Source organism: Varroa jacobsoni, unplaced genomic scaffold (genome assembly GCF_002532875.2).
Source record: "Varroa jacobsoni isolate VJ856 unplaced genomic scaffold, vjacob_1.0 scaffold_1374, whole genome shotgun sequence".
NCBI classification, from domain to species: Eukaryota; Metazoa; Arthropoda; class Arachnida; order Mesostigmata; family Varroidae; genus Varroa; species Varroa jacobsoni.
The window spans coordinates 77,638-93,335 of record NW_019214276.1 but is presented as its reverse complement, the minus strand read 5'-3'; the positions used below and the strand labels follow the sequence as shown (position 1 = coordinate 93,335).

The 15,698-nt window shown below is 42.0% G+C and overlaps 1 long non-coding RNA gene across 1 annotated transcript; it reads right to left on the bottom strand.

Annotated features, from left to right (window-relative positions):
• Nucleotides 1-5,034: 5,034 nt before the first annotated feature.
• On the bottom strand, nt 5,035-11,744 carry LOC111269284 (uncharacterized). Its single transcript, XR_002685691.2, has 3 exons — nt 11,583-11,744; nt 6,863-7,027; nt 5,035-6,678 (listed from the first exon to the last, which is right to left on the bottom strand). It is a non-coding gene; the product is annotated as an uncharacterized LOC111269284 (long non-coding RNA).
• Between the last annotated feature and the right edge of the window lie 3,954 nt (nt 11,745-15,698).

Below are 15,698 nucleotides of genomic sequence, written 5' to 3'. Positions count from 1 at the left end.
GCTAGCTAGCAATCAGTTGGTGATGGTTATGACGAATGGATAAATGATGCCCTGATATTCATATTATCTACGCTTATATATCGCTCTCAAGGTGCTAGAAGAAATTTAGGGTAATCAGTAAACAAATAGCATGGATACGTCCGTGTCTGTTTACGACAGCCTGCTCAACGCAAGTGTTCGCGTGAATGGCCGCACTTCTGGATCATAGCGTCTTTGATTATACCATACATGAATAGGTAAACGGCAGTGAATCAAAGGAAATCACTGCCGCGAAAATCATTACCATCAATTCCTGTTTTGCAAACCGCTCAATGAAGTGACGTAACATCCTGCTTTCCGTCCGTGGAAAAAAACGATTCACCAATGAAAGCTACCCCACTAATTGACAAAAGGTTAACTAGTGATTGGAACTGTAAAAAAACAAGTGGCTCGCATCTTCGTTCGACGAAGGTTTGAGATCCGCCCGGGCAGAAGAAGTGAGTGTTAAAAGTGTCACCATGCCGACGACTACGTACTGCTACTCTTCTTTTAAGAAGGTCTTTTCGTGGTATTACGATTGGTGGAGACGCGTCCACATGGAGAAATGGACCAATGGAGGCCAATGAAAGGCGGGGGACGAGGCTTGATTCGGGAAAGCCGTTATTTTTCAGTTGACGAGTTAGGCGGGAATCGGTGTGCTGTAGAAGAATGGCCGACGTGCGGATAGTTTGAGAAAGGATGGACCAACCAGCCGATGCTGGCGGCTCTGAGCATTTCTCTGCGTGCTTAATTGTTTTTACTTAATGAGCCATCGCTCATCATATAGAACAGACCTGCGAACACTACGAGAGCTGCCTGGCCTGACGAGGGCATGAATGTACCCGTCTCTCTAGCGCACTCGTATAATCTCCGTCAGTCGAATGGACAATGTTTGACCTCAGTTGGCCGTAACAGAATGGACTAGCACCGCTTTGAAAGCAAGGATGAGGTGAGATTGTCTGAAATGGGGATAATGGGACGGGATAGCAGTACCAGAAGACGATGGTGATGCGCACGTCAAGCCACGTGAATACAATCGGGGGGCGGAAAGAAAGGCACGCACGCGGGAGTTCCCGTCTTTCGTAGAACACGCCGATAAATCAAGCTCGCACACTGGCCGCGCCACTGAGCTCCTTGCTCGAATATTCTACACGGTAACAAATGTAGTTCGGTGGTTAATTGTGTGCTACAATCCTGTACCCTGGTGTTTTGCGGTGCAGGCGAATCCAGTTTCCTATCACAGCACCTGTATACACTGATACACACGCAGGAAAAAAATGCGTTTAAACACACACAGGCTTCCCACAAATTAAACATTATTAGACATTATTTTGCCAGCCAATTTAATGATTAACTTGAGAGTGTGGGGAAGAACTGAAAGCTGGCTAGCAGAAAGTGAACAAAACTCTCGCGACAGGTTGACACCCTGCTTCGGCTTATTGAAATGACGTGTGTTCAGTCGAACAAATCAAGTGCTGTTTCCGTTAACGACCGCCCAATATCCAGGATGACAGCGTCCTGCATGCAGGCCTAATATGCATTTAACAAAGGTTATGACAACGAAGGTGCCAAAGGGACGATTACTTTTTGAGATGATCAATTGTCCGACCATGGAAGTTCCCCCGATGAAACCAAACAGGACAGGCCATTTCTTCTAATGGTGATAGTAGTACTCTTGCGGTTCGATCAACCAACGATGTCTAGCGAAGTCAAGCGTTTGGTTGAGTTATCTGATGTCGGCGGGACGTCAAGGAAAGCGAGAAATCATCATTGAGTTTCATGTCTAAGCTCTCTCTTTGTTCTGCCTCCGCATTCAAAAAGAATCAGCCAGACAAGCAACCTTGACTTGCTGGCAATTTATCATAGCTTATCCCTTTTACTGTGGCTTTTTCGAAGGAGGTGTCAAGGTGAACAAACTAAGAAAACGAGGAAACAAACTATGGCCTGTGCACGCTCAGAGCTGATCCAAAGCTAAATTGTAACGGGTGATATATTATAGAGGCTGGAGCAGGGGGAATGAACATTTTCACACAACGAAATCGGCAACGACGAGCTTCAACGAAAGATGAGGTCAAAATGTGAGATGGTAGGAAAGGACCCGTTTCAATCGGTCTCAGCGACCGCCCGCTGGCAATGATTGAGTGAATGTACGTTTCAAGCTGAAAGCCCAGCCACCGAATAGAAACCGGTCGCTTTTAGAGGCCGTTTGAAGGATTCGAAAATTCTATCCAGCTAGCTTTTCTTTATTGCTCGAAACCTTGCCACAACAGAAGCCAGAGAACAAGATCATCCAACCGCAGCCAATCAATTGCACTATTGTGCTGTTATCGCCTTTATTAGTCAGGTCAGACTATCGTAGTTCTTCCCAGTGGCACTATTATCATCCTCATCAGCAAGTGGGACGTCATAGCTAACTGTCTGAAGATAAACGAACCGGCAAACCTTGTAACTCGATAGTAGAAAGATCAGTAAGTCTGGTCGAGAGGACGACGCGTCCGAGGAGAGAAAACTAAATTGACTAAGGCCATCCTCAATTTCCACCAGCAATAGTTTCGCACACCGTGCCAGCCCACGTTCGATACGAAGTTTTTGCGGGGTTATAGTTGAACTTTTGACGATGGACAATATCACTTAAACTCGAAGAAAACTCAGTGTTGTGTATTATATGTACGACTGAAATATTGGCCTACCTGAGTTACCAGATCATAAGAAACGTCTCGAAATCGTAGTCAGAGTCAAATTTGACATTAACTAAACAAAAATCTACGCTGTATCTGCCTTACGGTAGAAAGGAATCGAATCAAGTGATTGAGATGATAAAGCTGTTACAAAACAATGCAAAGCAAGAAATGTCCATCGTCATGATTGAGTTCTATTCCGTATTTTTCTTCAGATACTTGGCAACTGTCATACACAATAGAGCCCCCTTCTTCACTCTAGTCGGGGTAGAAGACCCACCGTGCGTGTTATTATAACAATATAACAAATAGAAAATCTATTGCGCAACAGATTGACAATTAATATGTAAATATTTTCATAAGATCTTGACAAACATTTCAAGCTAACGGTTACACGTAGTAAAGACAAACTCTGTTATAGAAAAGTAAGCTTTTTATGTTGCCAGCCACGCTTCTATTATGACCTAATGATATATCCATACATACCTGTTTTGCCTGGCTATCTATGCGTGTATTTTCTCGAGCAGGAAACCTTTATTTAATGTATATGTATATCAAAATTTATTTAGAGATACTGAATTGTGATCATTTTACGAATACATACAGCTAAGCAAATAATACGCGAAGTAGAAGGTTTAAAGGCACTAACAGTAACCTGGATCGTCCGACCTATTATACAATACTTTTTCAATTTCTTCTTCAATTTGAAGCTTCCGAGTGGGCAACGCAACGTCAATAACGTGGACGCCTTATCATCAAAACTGGCCACCAACTCCCTTTGATGACCTGCATTTGCTTACTTACCTATATTACATGCATCTCCGTTTGGACTAAACAGGATGGTCATCAGAAGCCTTATTTCTGTTGGTTTGCCCCTGTCTTACAGGACTCACTTGGTAAAAACAAATGGTTAACAACAAAAGCTTAGCAATGAATCTGCGCTGGGGTTATGTTGGACGGACGGGTTTGGTTATTGGACATAGAGTTACAGGATTTTTCGATAGGCCACTGTTAAGTAGATGGCAACCATTATTACAGAAAGAAGGCTCGCTTATCATCGTCATCATTACAATGTCGTGGTCGTCACCTCACGTGGCTGAATTGAAAGGTGTCATACATGTCAAAGTATTATCGTGTTGAACTCCGTGAAGGTCACCAAGTTTACTATTTCCGGTAAGAATACCAAATGGTCAAAATTATGCAAAGTTAATTTTTAGAAATGTTGTACTATCGCAAAACACGTTAGACAAATCGATCCTTTTTATTTTATATAATTTATAAGAATTAATAATGACGAGAATTAAATAATGTCTCTTTAGTAGAGGGAGATTAATTCAGGCGCGCAATACGTCCGTCATGAGTCAGAATATCGTAAATATTCGAAAGAACCAGATAATGACAAATAGTTAGGTTCATCTTGCATTGAAAACACCTTGTGAATCAACTCACTGAGATACGGGAGGCAGAGCTCGAGCCCAGTTGTCGATATGGCTCCAATTATGCCATACTTCTAAGGGCTGCATACAAAGTCATCACCTTTTCCAAAAGCAACGGGCCTTTAACCTTTTGACGATGGACACGATCCCTTCTCCCGAATAGGAGTTATGATGTTCTAATAAACTATAATCGACACAAGTGGCGCGAAAAATCAAATGGCTTTCTTAAGATGGACTGGCGATGTTTAATGTAGACTAACTTCATTTGCGTTTAATTCTGCCAGGTTTGATAGCTACGATTTTGCATTATTGGTCAGCACGGGTACGCTGCAGGTCGTTCCACTTAGCTAGATCTGCAAATTGAGCAAAGGATTCTGGTAGTGTGGCGGCTCATTCGTGGTCTCGACACACTGACGCTATAGATACGACTCCCTCCGTTTTCCCGATCTCCTGATTCCGTTTTCCTCAAGTTTACGCCGCGTGCTAGTCCATGGTGTGTAATCGACATATTTCGTTAGTGAAGAATCTGACGAGTGGCGAATTAGTACACAAAAAAGAGTAAAGCGAGCGGAAAAAACGTATAATATTTGATATATATATATATATATATATATATATATATATCTATACAGGCTATCCCCAGCATGTTATATATATATATATATAACATGCTGGGGATAGCCTGCTTTACGAGTATCAAAATGATGACGTCCGCTTCGTAATTGGCTTTGATCAAACATATATGCTAGGCAATTCAGGCATCACTTGAAGACAACAACAAATAGCCGAGTTAGGTTTTCTGAACGACAATTGCAGATCGATACTCATAATTGACTCTTCAATATCAGTAGAAACAAGGTCTATGATGAGTCCGTTCGAACGCGTTCATATGCCAAGAAGATTTGCGGAAAGTGTCTATCTAAGGTTCTGTTCAAACATCCTAAATATCTTATGGAAAAGTTCGCGACTTACTAAATGGAAAAAGCACCTAATGCCCCGAGACAAGTTGTGTCAAAGGCCAATGCCCTGAAACAAAGGCGTACCCTCGCCCACCATAATGCTGAGCCATTAACAGATGGTACTACGTTAATGCTTTAGTTTATCAAAACGGGTGATACCGCTTTTCCGGGCGGGAATTCGCGCCCAGGAAGTTTTCGAACGACAACATCGACTGTTGAAGCGCCACGTCATCGACAGAGAGGTGAAAAGTTAATGAACTAACTAGAAGAAGAAGAATTAACTATGTTTTTTTCATTTTTTTGATGCTTTATTATGTCTTTGTTAGATATTCTGGACTGCAGGACAGCAGCAACATCAAATAAAATAACAACAATAAAATAAACAGCAACAACGACAAATAAAACGAAAGAATTACAATGCTTTACATTAACTTTTTGTCTTCAATTAAAAAAAAATAAGAAAGACCCTAAAGGGGGAGAGGCTTTGATTCCTAAAGGCCGGCATTTATTCCTTTAATGGAAAAAAAGTAGGTCGACTACAGATGCGTAAAAAAATTAAATAAGAATATCGAAAGAAATAGGATTTCGGCAATGCAATTGCCAAGAGTCCTGTGCGATTTCCAGTTTTCGGAGAAATTTGTCTATAACAGTGCTAACAGTTTGTCCAGAACGAAGCGCAATGACGGACGAGCTGCGTTATAAGAAGTAGTGGAAAATATGTTACCCTTATCGTTGAATTCACTCAGTTATTTAATTGTGTTTAAGTATAGATTCGCATGGGAAATAACGAAGACGCAAACATATTCATATAACTATATAGCTTTGCACACAAACAAAATAACATAGATCCTACGGAAGAAAAGGCGTACGCGGCGGGTGGTAACACTAGGCTTACACTAGGCCTAACACGTACGTCAACTAGAAAAAAAAAACAAGATTACAAACTATACGCGTACACCATGTCCTAGCATAAGCCTGATCTGGCCTGCCCACCCTTCGTTGTTCTCCATACAATGGCGGTTACATTAACAGTTCAGCTGCGTCCCTAGAAAAGGAAATCTATATCGCTAGCTTGTCTGCCTTTGCCAAATGTACGATGAATAATCTTTGCCTTCATACATTACTTAAACGTACCAACGCCAAAACAACGTAAATGTGTCAACGATCACTGGCATGGTCTAGGGAAATACCTGGGATAGAAACAATCCGGCAGCTCGAGAGCAACAGTTCCCACGCGCAGTATTCGGTCGTATGCCATCCCGAGAAATCTTCTTCATGCAATTCGTCGTCGACGTGTGTAAATGGTTTCCCATCTTCTCCTGCTTAGCGATACGGTATACTTAGCTTTATTTTTTAACATTACCTCACAGACATATATCCTTTTTATATGTAGCAATATATATATGGCGATTCAGTAATCATCAGCGAAAAATTGGATGACCTTTACACCATCGTGGCCGCAAGAGTGCGTGCGTATCAGCGACCGTTGTAGCTCGACGACCTTGAAAATGCATCTTATAACAAACGAGTTGATGAAACAGCCACGTTTAAGAGCTTCTTCCAAGAACCGTGTAACGTGCCGCTTCTCTATAAAAATGAGGACAAACGAAAATGAGAAAAAACATAGTAGACACATAACGTAACATCAGAAATGAGTGTCCTTCGTCCAAAACAGGGCGGTGGACGGTAATAAAGTTTTTCGAAAATAGCATCTGAGAATAACTGGGCAACTACATTTACGATCTCTGGATATGAAAACGGTTATTCCTACCTTGCTCTTTGCATTGAAGTCTTCCTGCGGCAAACACTCGAGCAGAATGTTAATAGAGATTTACGCCTAGATATACGGGCGGCGCGAGGGCTTCAGCAAATATTTGTTTCGTTTTCAGATCAGACCAGAGCGCAGCATGACTACGTTCGTTTTGGCAAGGGCTGGCTAAAAAATATGCTGGAATTTAAAAACTTAACGATTTTTGTTGTTTTTTCTTTTTATTTAATGGCATACGGCGATAATAGACATGGCTAAGGTTTACCGTACAAGATACTGTATATACTATCAAAAGTAGTCTGGCATATAAGTAAGCTTCATTTGCTATCTTGCTGTTCTACATTATTATTATTGTTATTATTATATAGTACTACATTATTCCGATTCTATATATATCTGACTAAGATATGAATAAATTATAAACGTAGACACTAGATTAGCCAGCCTTATGTAGATGTCTAACTACACTAATGCAATTTGCTTCTATGTGACCTCTTCGCCACCATATAAGACGGGATAGCAAAACGGACCGAACGACCACACATATAAGCATACTACAATATGAAAATTTCGATATTTACAAGCTTTGAGCAAATATACTTGATCACTCTTGGTCTCTCTGTCTATATTGCAGGCTCAGCACTCACTGTTTTGTTTCGATTTCCTTTGGTCGCACGTACATTTGGCAGACATTCTAAAATATGGCACGTTGAATGCCCCGCAGTCTGCCTAACATGCGAAATGTTACAGCGTTTAATGCCAAGGCTGCTTGAGATGATGATTGTTTCAAAACAAGATCGTCAAGCGGGACAGTCGACACCCCAGTAGAGCAATACGACGTACGCAAAGAATGAAATAAATGATATTAAACGATCGTACACAGATACAGCTCCAGTAGCACTATATGTCTAGGGTGTACTTCAGGGCCTCGGTTTCTACCCATCTCCTAGCCTAACAGCTAGAATACGACTTCAAGGCATTGTCCATGAGTGTAACTCGAAGGTAAGTTGGGAAATCATTTTGGGTAGTCCTCGAGAGTTTTCTGCAGCATTTCGCTAAATTCCCTGGTTCCCGTAGCTAGTTTCTTCCACGTTTTAGCGTGTGAGCATCAACTTAGTTTTAGGGTTTCAGTAAACATGTACATGACACAAGATGCAAACTTTTGGAATTGATAAGAGTATTACACTTTTTAACTGACCTTCGATATATGTATACGTTTTGAGGTAAAAGGTTTACGTTAATCTAACGGCACAGAAAACATTTATGCCATGTCACACCGGATAGTAACTTCCCCTGGGGAAGTAACTTGTCACCTGTATCTTCCTATTGTCGCCAATGTAATTGCTTACACCGCAGCATTAGAATTACAAAAGGACTGGAATATAATATTCAATTAGATACCTTGTGCCCAATGACATTCATCGTCGGCTAAGGGTGATTCTGCATAAATGACCCGGTCTCCCAAGCTCAGTGAAGTAATCACTGTTAGCTCCCGCAGCATCTGCTCCTCGCGAAGTAGCCATACCTACGTAAGCCTCCGTAGATCATATAAGCAGTACATCTCACTACACATTCTATTGATGCTAAGTAAGCGCTTCAAAATAATGGTGTCACCTAGCTATAGGTTAACATCGCCATTTTCCTTTCTTGTTAAGAGCTGGTGAATGAGATGTTGTCTGCTTGGCCGGGTGACTGGCTCGTTCGTTAACCTATTGTTGGCCATTCGTCCTTCGGTAGCCGAACTTTCGCTACTCTTCTCACCTATACTGCATCGTTAGGAATTTCCGCTTCCCTCTGGCGAGCTTTTATGGCAATGATGTCTGCTGTCCCAGTGTGGCTTTTGCCGTTTTGCCAGCTTTCGATACGATGCTATCGATGACACCGCATAGTGTACCTGTCCCTTATATATACATATACGTCAAAAACCATGCAGCTAGAGTATAGCATCTGCACGGCAGCGCCACGTCTCTCTTGAGTCTTCGGGTAAGAAAATGATCGCACAGCCCGCTTGTGAACCTATAGGCAAGATCATTATTGAGGTTCGCCGATCAGCTGCTTAGCGAGTTGTCGATCGATGATAATCATCAGTTACGCTGGCGTCAAAATTGTCTTACTTGACGACTTCTTCAAATGCCGTCTTCGAACACTCATCTTAAGCCAAACCACTTTAGTTCGTCGTGGAAGAACAATATTAGTCTGCAATGACTAACCTTACTTGGCATGCTCCGTCTGTATAAAGTCGTGCGGGTTAGTAACAGTAATGCCGTCTAAGACTGAGATAAACAGTACTGACTTACTTACGTGGCTACATGTGGTACAGCTGAGTTTCTGTCAATGTGGCCATATTCGAACTTGGGATAGCAATAACTAAATTTTCAAAGCTTGTTCAAATTTCATATCTAAATAATTAAGACGGGCTAAGTATATGTTGATGCCACGCGCGCCCATGTTACGCCCATGACCTCACTGAATTTGCGCGACTGCGAAATTCATAGAGTGTAGCTGCCTGTCACCTAAGATAGCTCATACCTACCGAAACAAAAGCATATACAGGCGAGTACGAGTGAATCTGTAAAGTGGCAAAAACCCCAAACCTACCTATGCTATTTTCTTGCGTATAGCCGACGCATTGCACCTGCCGAGGTAACTACTTTTGCGACCGTTAACTATTGGTCACTCATTACACTGACATTCATGAGAACGCTTCGTCCTCATGTGAACACGGGATCTCCCCGTTTAACATAGAGCTTAAGATCTGTATAGCTATGCTACTTCAGTATTTCAAGATAGAGCTGAAGAGTGGGCGGATTTAGGTCCCCTTGCATTTACCAAGCTCTAATTTAAATTTACTAATCTATACACATATAGGAGAAACACCTTTCCTTGGTCAGCTTGACATGCCGGTAATACTATTCGATATCCAGCACTATACTTCGGTTATTTGTCTACAAAGAGAATCGTGCACGTTCGCAACGGAACGCGTCGAGGCGGAGAAGTGAATTTAATAATTAACAGCGGGATCTCTTATGCTGACGCTTGCTCATGTCCTTACCGACCGGAAAACGGATTCTGTTATATTTCTTCGGCGATCATTTCGGCGTTGCAAACGAGCACATCGTTCTGCCTTAATAACTAAATATTGCCAACACGTTTGTTCCCTGTTTCTGAAGTTCGGCAAACACATGCGTTCTCACCGCCGCTTCTAATTAATTCGTAAAAAGTATATTACAAACAAGTATTTGCAGAGGAGAAGTGGAAACGCAAGAGCTATTATTGAACACTCGACAACGATGTAACGAAAAACCGCCAGCTGCTGTTCGTAGGAAACAATTTCTTAAATGGGTTACGTGTGGCCTGAGACATTGAGTTTACATTTCATAGTTAGCTGAACTTTTTGGGCTCTGGGGCAGTATTTCACTGAATAGAACACTATCAGTAAAATGACCACTTAAGGCACTTGCTACCCGTGTGTGACCAGATCGATTTTATTTATCGACCCAAACGGCTTCGAGCGACGTTTAGACTGTTGTCATTATCCATTATTTATTATTTTCCCTCGCAAACTGACGTGGAGCTGGGTTATATTATTTCCATCTTTTCATTATGTATCTGACTCAGTCGGTCGTAAGGCAACTGGTGAACACGGACAGAGGATGACGCGCAAGACGCCATAGCCATAAATACGCTCATCACACGATGTCGCTAGGCAAGTTTTATAGTATTTGTTCACGGGAGAGTAGCAGCAGAAAGATAATCATTCGTAAAACTCTTTTACCGATCGCACAGAACTCCTAGTTGCTCGAAAATGTAAGAGGCTGTCACGATACTGAAGACCAATGTCTAACGCTGCGTATAGAAGTAAAAATTTCCACCATTTCGGTGTTTGTAATCAGTAGTAAAAATAAGCGGGGCCGGCGATCCACGAAAAAGCTTTCTCTAATGGTACAAGCGTCCTGGTTTCTGAATATGTCAGAAATCAAATATTTTAAGGTGCAGTATTTAGCTCGTCCGCTTATAATGAATTGATACAATTTATTTTCTAACCCTGTCTCTCTTGTCGGAAGGTTAGGTGAAATAATAGGTCGTTCATCTACTGAGGGCCAAAACGTGGTTACCGTGCAAAACGACATAAGTGCATGTCCCTAGACCTGTACGGTTGTGCACACAAAGTAGGGCCTTAGATCTAATTTTTTTTAAATGGAAACCACATGTTTTAGCGTATTCGTGACGAATATCCTCGAAATATTGTGCCAGATTGACAAAAGAAAATGACTGTACATTCATGGTATCGAAGAGTAGTTATCTGTAAGATCAATTCGCCTAACACAGTTCAAACTGTCTAGTACAGTTATTATTATTTTTCGGAACACCGATTTAGCTTTGCGACAATGAAACCCACGGCGTGGTTCATAACGGTAGGCAATTTCGTACCATAGTGTTTCAGTTTCCCTGAATCGTGCGTGAAAACAATGTCATAGGAAAATATGATACACTTCATTAGAAAATGAAGTTTGGCTCCGTATGATAGCTGACTTATTATTGGTGGAGGTCATTCTAATTGCGTGCGATTGATTCCGCAAGGCTTATACTATTGATAAGTACTTCACTATCCTAAAGATGATTTGCTGGTCGTACCTATTCGCTGTTGCTCTACCTCTGACGGAGCGTTTTGAAAAGAAGTGTTGACATACACCCAAATTATTAATTAATGACGACGACTTACTATTTCGCCTCATAAATCCAAAACCCTACGTCCACACGGGCCGGTTGGAAGGCATTGCAGGTGTACGCTTCATTCTGTATTTCTGTTATATCGAAATCGGCAGCTGTCAAAGGTTCGTCGTAGAAAGTTTTTCGTGAAGTACCACGACCTGCACAAAAATGGCATTTCATCAACGGTAAAGGACCATATCAGCAAGCATAATCTTGTAGCCTTCTTCATATCACTGAGACTATAGGGGGTGATTAATTCGTAGTGACTATAACAGAATCATCTGTCGTAAACCCAGCTAATCCAGTTGTATGTACACAAATTAGGTTTAGTAGACATTTTCTTTGTCTAGTATTTCTCGCCTTTGTTTAGTATTTGCTGATTTTCGCTTGTTTACACGTATCTATCCAAAGTGTAAGAAAAAATAAAGGGAGCACCATTTTATTTCTAGGACTAATCAACGCATACGTAACTAACAACTGCGCAATGCGCGAACATGCGATGTGATAGATGAATTGCCTGATCCACGCCAGCTAGTGTAGCTGCTATAAGTTTATTACGAACTTCTCGTAAGTTCCGACAATACGATTCCCTACGGAAATTTCCCTAACATCTATAGTGTAACAGAAATCTTAGGCCATAAAATGATAAGCAATAGTAGATGGCTATACTTCAAGATACTTGCCTTCAAAGTTTTTTTCATCTATCGGGAACCTTTTACCATTACAGCGCAGATTGTTATCTATCTATACAGTTATCGGCTATCACCTGCTGACTTAACAAGCCCAAGCAAATTTCAGCAAGAGCAAAACGACGTGGCGTGAGCATCATGCAAATCAGCTTTCAGAAAATGATCTGTAGTTTAACTTGATAAAATGCTTTCGAACATGGCGGTTCCACCCAGACAGCGACGCCGGGGGATTGGCGGTTGATGTTGTCTAGACAAATGAAAACACTTGCCCATCAGGTGTCACGGAGATTAGGCCCGCATATCCGTCCTTTTGTCATGATATATTAAAGAGCTTCTTCGGCAACAGCATTCGCACACAGAGATAGACTCGTTCATTATATAGCGAATAAATTTGTACGAAACAATAATAATAATGTACGTTATACCTGCGCTTATTCCATGACACGTACGGTAGTACAGGCGCAACGACTGAACTCATGGTAATTAGAATTTCTAGAAAGCGGTAAGATCTTTGTTTGTCTTAACGAAATATTCTCGAATTTCGTTAGATTGGAAAGCGCTAGGTGAATTCCGGTATTAATAACATAATCTAGGTAGACAGAAAAAGAAAGAACCGATAAAAAATAGCAGTAGGAATGGATAAATTGCATCACCCAGCTTGATGGGTAGCACCTTAAGGCCAGGCCATTCTGGCCGGCTTCGTAGATTAGATGTTATTTTACTGCTCTGCTATAAACGGAGGATATTCTAGTTTATCTAAGTGGAATTACTAATTTGCGTCGTGATGAATAGGATTCAATGGAGGTTTAGCTATACAGTCACGTTCTCAACATGCGCCATCTCGAACAGGGAAGGTTAACATTAGAACTTTGCTGGTTTATAATTTTGAAGATGAACGTTCTGTTTAACTAGTTGTCACAGGCTGGTGCGTAGCTCGGTGCCATGACTTGACAACTACAAAGCAATTGCGTGCGATCAACAACCCCATCGTTACGCTGGGTTTTTTTCTGCCCACAGTACCGTTGTTTACGCTGAAAAATTCCGCTGAATAAATCAAGTAACGCTGTAAGGCAATAAATAATTTCGAATTCTCACCGAAATCTGTCGTCGAGAATAGCCGGAAAGTTACCGAACATAAATAACTTTCTATGCAGTAAAATGTGTTGTTTCACCCTGTGAAAGATTTAGCTTAGAAGATACTAATAAACAAAAGTTGCCGAGTTTAGTTCGCTTTCTTGTGACATGGCGTCAATTCGCCATGGATTAGGAGTCAAAATCTGTCTACCAGTTGCCTAGCCACTCAAAATGTTGTGTGCCGGATCAACGTTTTTCTAGGATTGAGCTCTCGTGAAACGCAGCTTACAGTGTCGAACAAATGCAACCACAGGCACCGGTCCTGAAAGACCACATCTGTCCTACAAGGCTACGATGCTTTACGCATGTATAAAGATGATACCATTTTGTAATAAGGTCCACTTCGAACATATCTATAGTCGATTGCAAGCGATGGTCGCAGTTTACTAATTCATATTTATTACTATGGACGCTCTCGGGTACGTTGCCTTGTGTCGCACGACCGGTTTAGGCTTTCCTTAAGCCTAAACCGGTCGTGCGACATACAACTACTAAAATTTGCATGACAGTAGCGTCGCCTATTCAAATTCATAAACATTATAAATGTCGTGAAATCTATACGTATTCTATTCACATCATGAACTTTGTTGATATAATATTAACCGGTCCTCTAATTCCCAGTCGAGCTATTAAAAGATACGCGTCTGTGACAGCGCTAATGGATGTATTCAGTCGTTTTTTGTAGCGTAATTATATTCAAGGGAGATAGATTTCTTTTACATCTGGTTGTTCGTACAAACATATTTATCACCGCAGATATCCTCTATTAACTCAGACGTTTCTGCGTGTTCTGAATGTTGTCAAGATACTATCAGACACATCGATAACACAAGTTTCCTTCTCGATATGTCCATATAATTCGCTTTTGTATGCCTCAGTATACCAGTTGGTAGATTGCGGTTGTTTTGTCTAAAGCCATAGTGAGTATACTGCGATTCTATGTAATTCATGTTACATGCAACTTCTTGAGCAGTTCTTAGCGCTAGCGTGTTAGCTTCACGCCGCTCGGTGATAATGGGTTCTTGACGCAACATAAATTGACATAGCTCGATGCATAGTAACGACAAAATAGAAGTAGTAGCCAACATCCATTGAACAGCAGTCAAGATCGTTGTTGAGACGCCAAATGAACACGAAAAAGGAACTTTCCACTCTAGCCGCCTTCGGCGGGAGCATTAGCGACACCCAAGAACCTGCAGCATTATTATAGTCAATTATGTATACATTATATTGATCGTCTATTAATATTTGACGATTTTGCTAGTCTCGTTGCTATTTACTGTAGTCAGCGGCCTCTAGCCTTTCTGTTCTTCTGGTTCGTTCTATCTTCTCTCAAAGACAGACAACGGCTCCCATGACACCTCCGTGACGCCATACTTTTCATGCTACTCTAGCCGTAGGCACGAGTTGTTTGTATCTCTCTCTTTCGTTCACACACAGACACACTCGCACACGCACACACGTGCACTTTTCCTTTTTGCTGGGACAAACTTTTGGACTTGTGCAGTCTAGCGAGTAGCGCGAAACTGCCGCCCTTCCCCATCGCCAACTGCCGGCTACCGTACACACATGCGCAGCTGCTTCGGCGACGCCCTGATCTGCTTTTGTTGGTAGTGACGACGACGGCGGCGGCGGCGGCGGCGGCAGCAGCAGCAGCAGCAGCTATTACATTACTTAGTGGCCTTGTCTAGCATCTAGGTCGCGCCATCTCTACGATACTGAAAATGCCGCCGCTGCAGCAGCAGTTGTCGCAGCGATAACGTCTCTTACCACCTTTACGCCTTTCCACAAATGCACGGGTATGCTACACAAAGCCCAGGCGGTGGAGGCTACGTGCTCATGACAGAGGTGAAGTCAGCGGCAAATTCATTGTAGTCACTGACCGACGAAAAAGGCGGTAATAGCAGCAGCGGTAGCAACAAGTAACGGCCAGAATTGAAGCGCAGCATAACCCATGACTTGGCGCAGGTCGGCTGTCAGCTAGCGTCTGCCGCTGGGCGCTTGCGTTACCGAGCTTGTATGTACACTTAGCTTTGTGAAGTATGATGAGATGCTGACGAGAGCAACCAGGACGATAGTTTTCGTCCATTATACAGTACGTAAACAACAGGAGCACATATTGGAGTGGCAGTGGGAAGATGCGTAGACCGAACGCGTGCAGACCCGTTTGTCTGGGCTCTTGTTTTTTATGACAGTCTGTTAACGCTACGTAGTATAGTCCGTGTACGGTTCAAAAGAAGCAAACGACCGAACAAGCAATTCAATGTTGTTATTCAAAGCAATATATTCAGGGCATGACATAG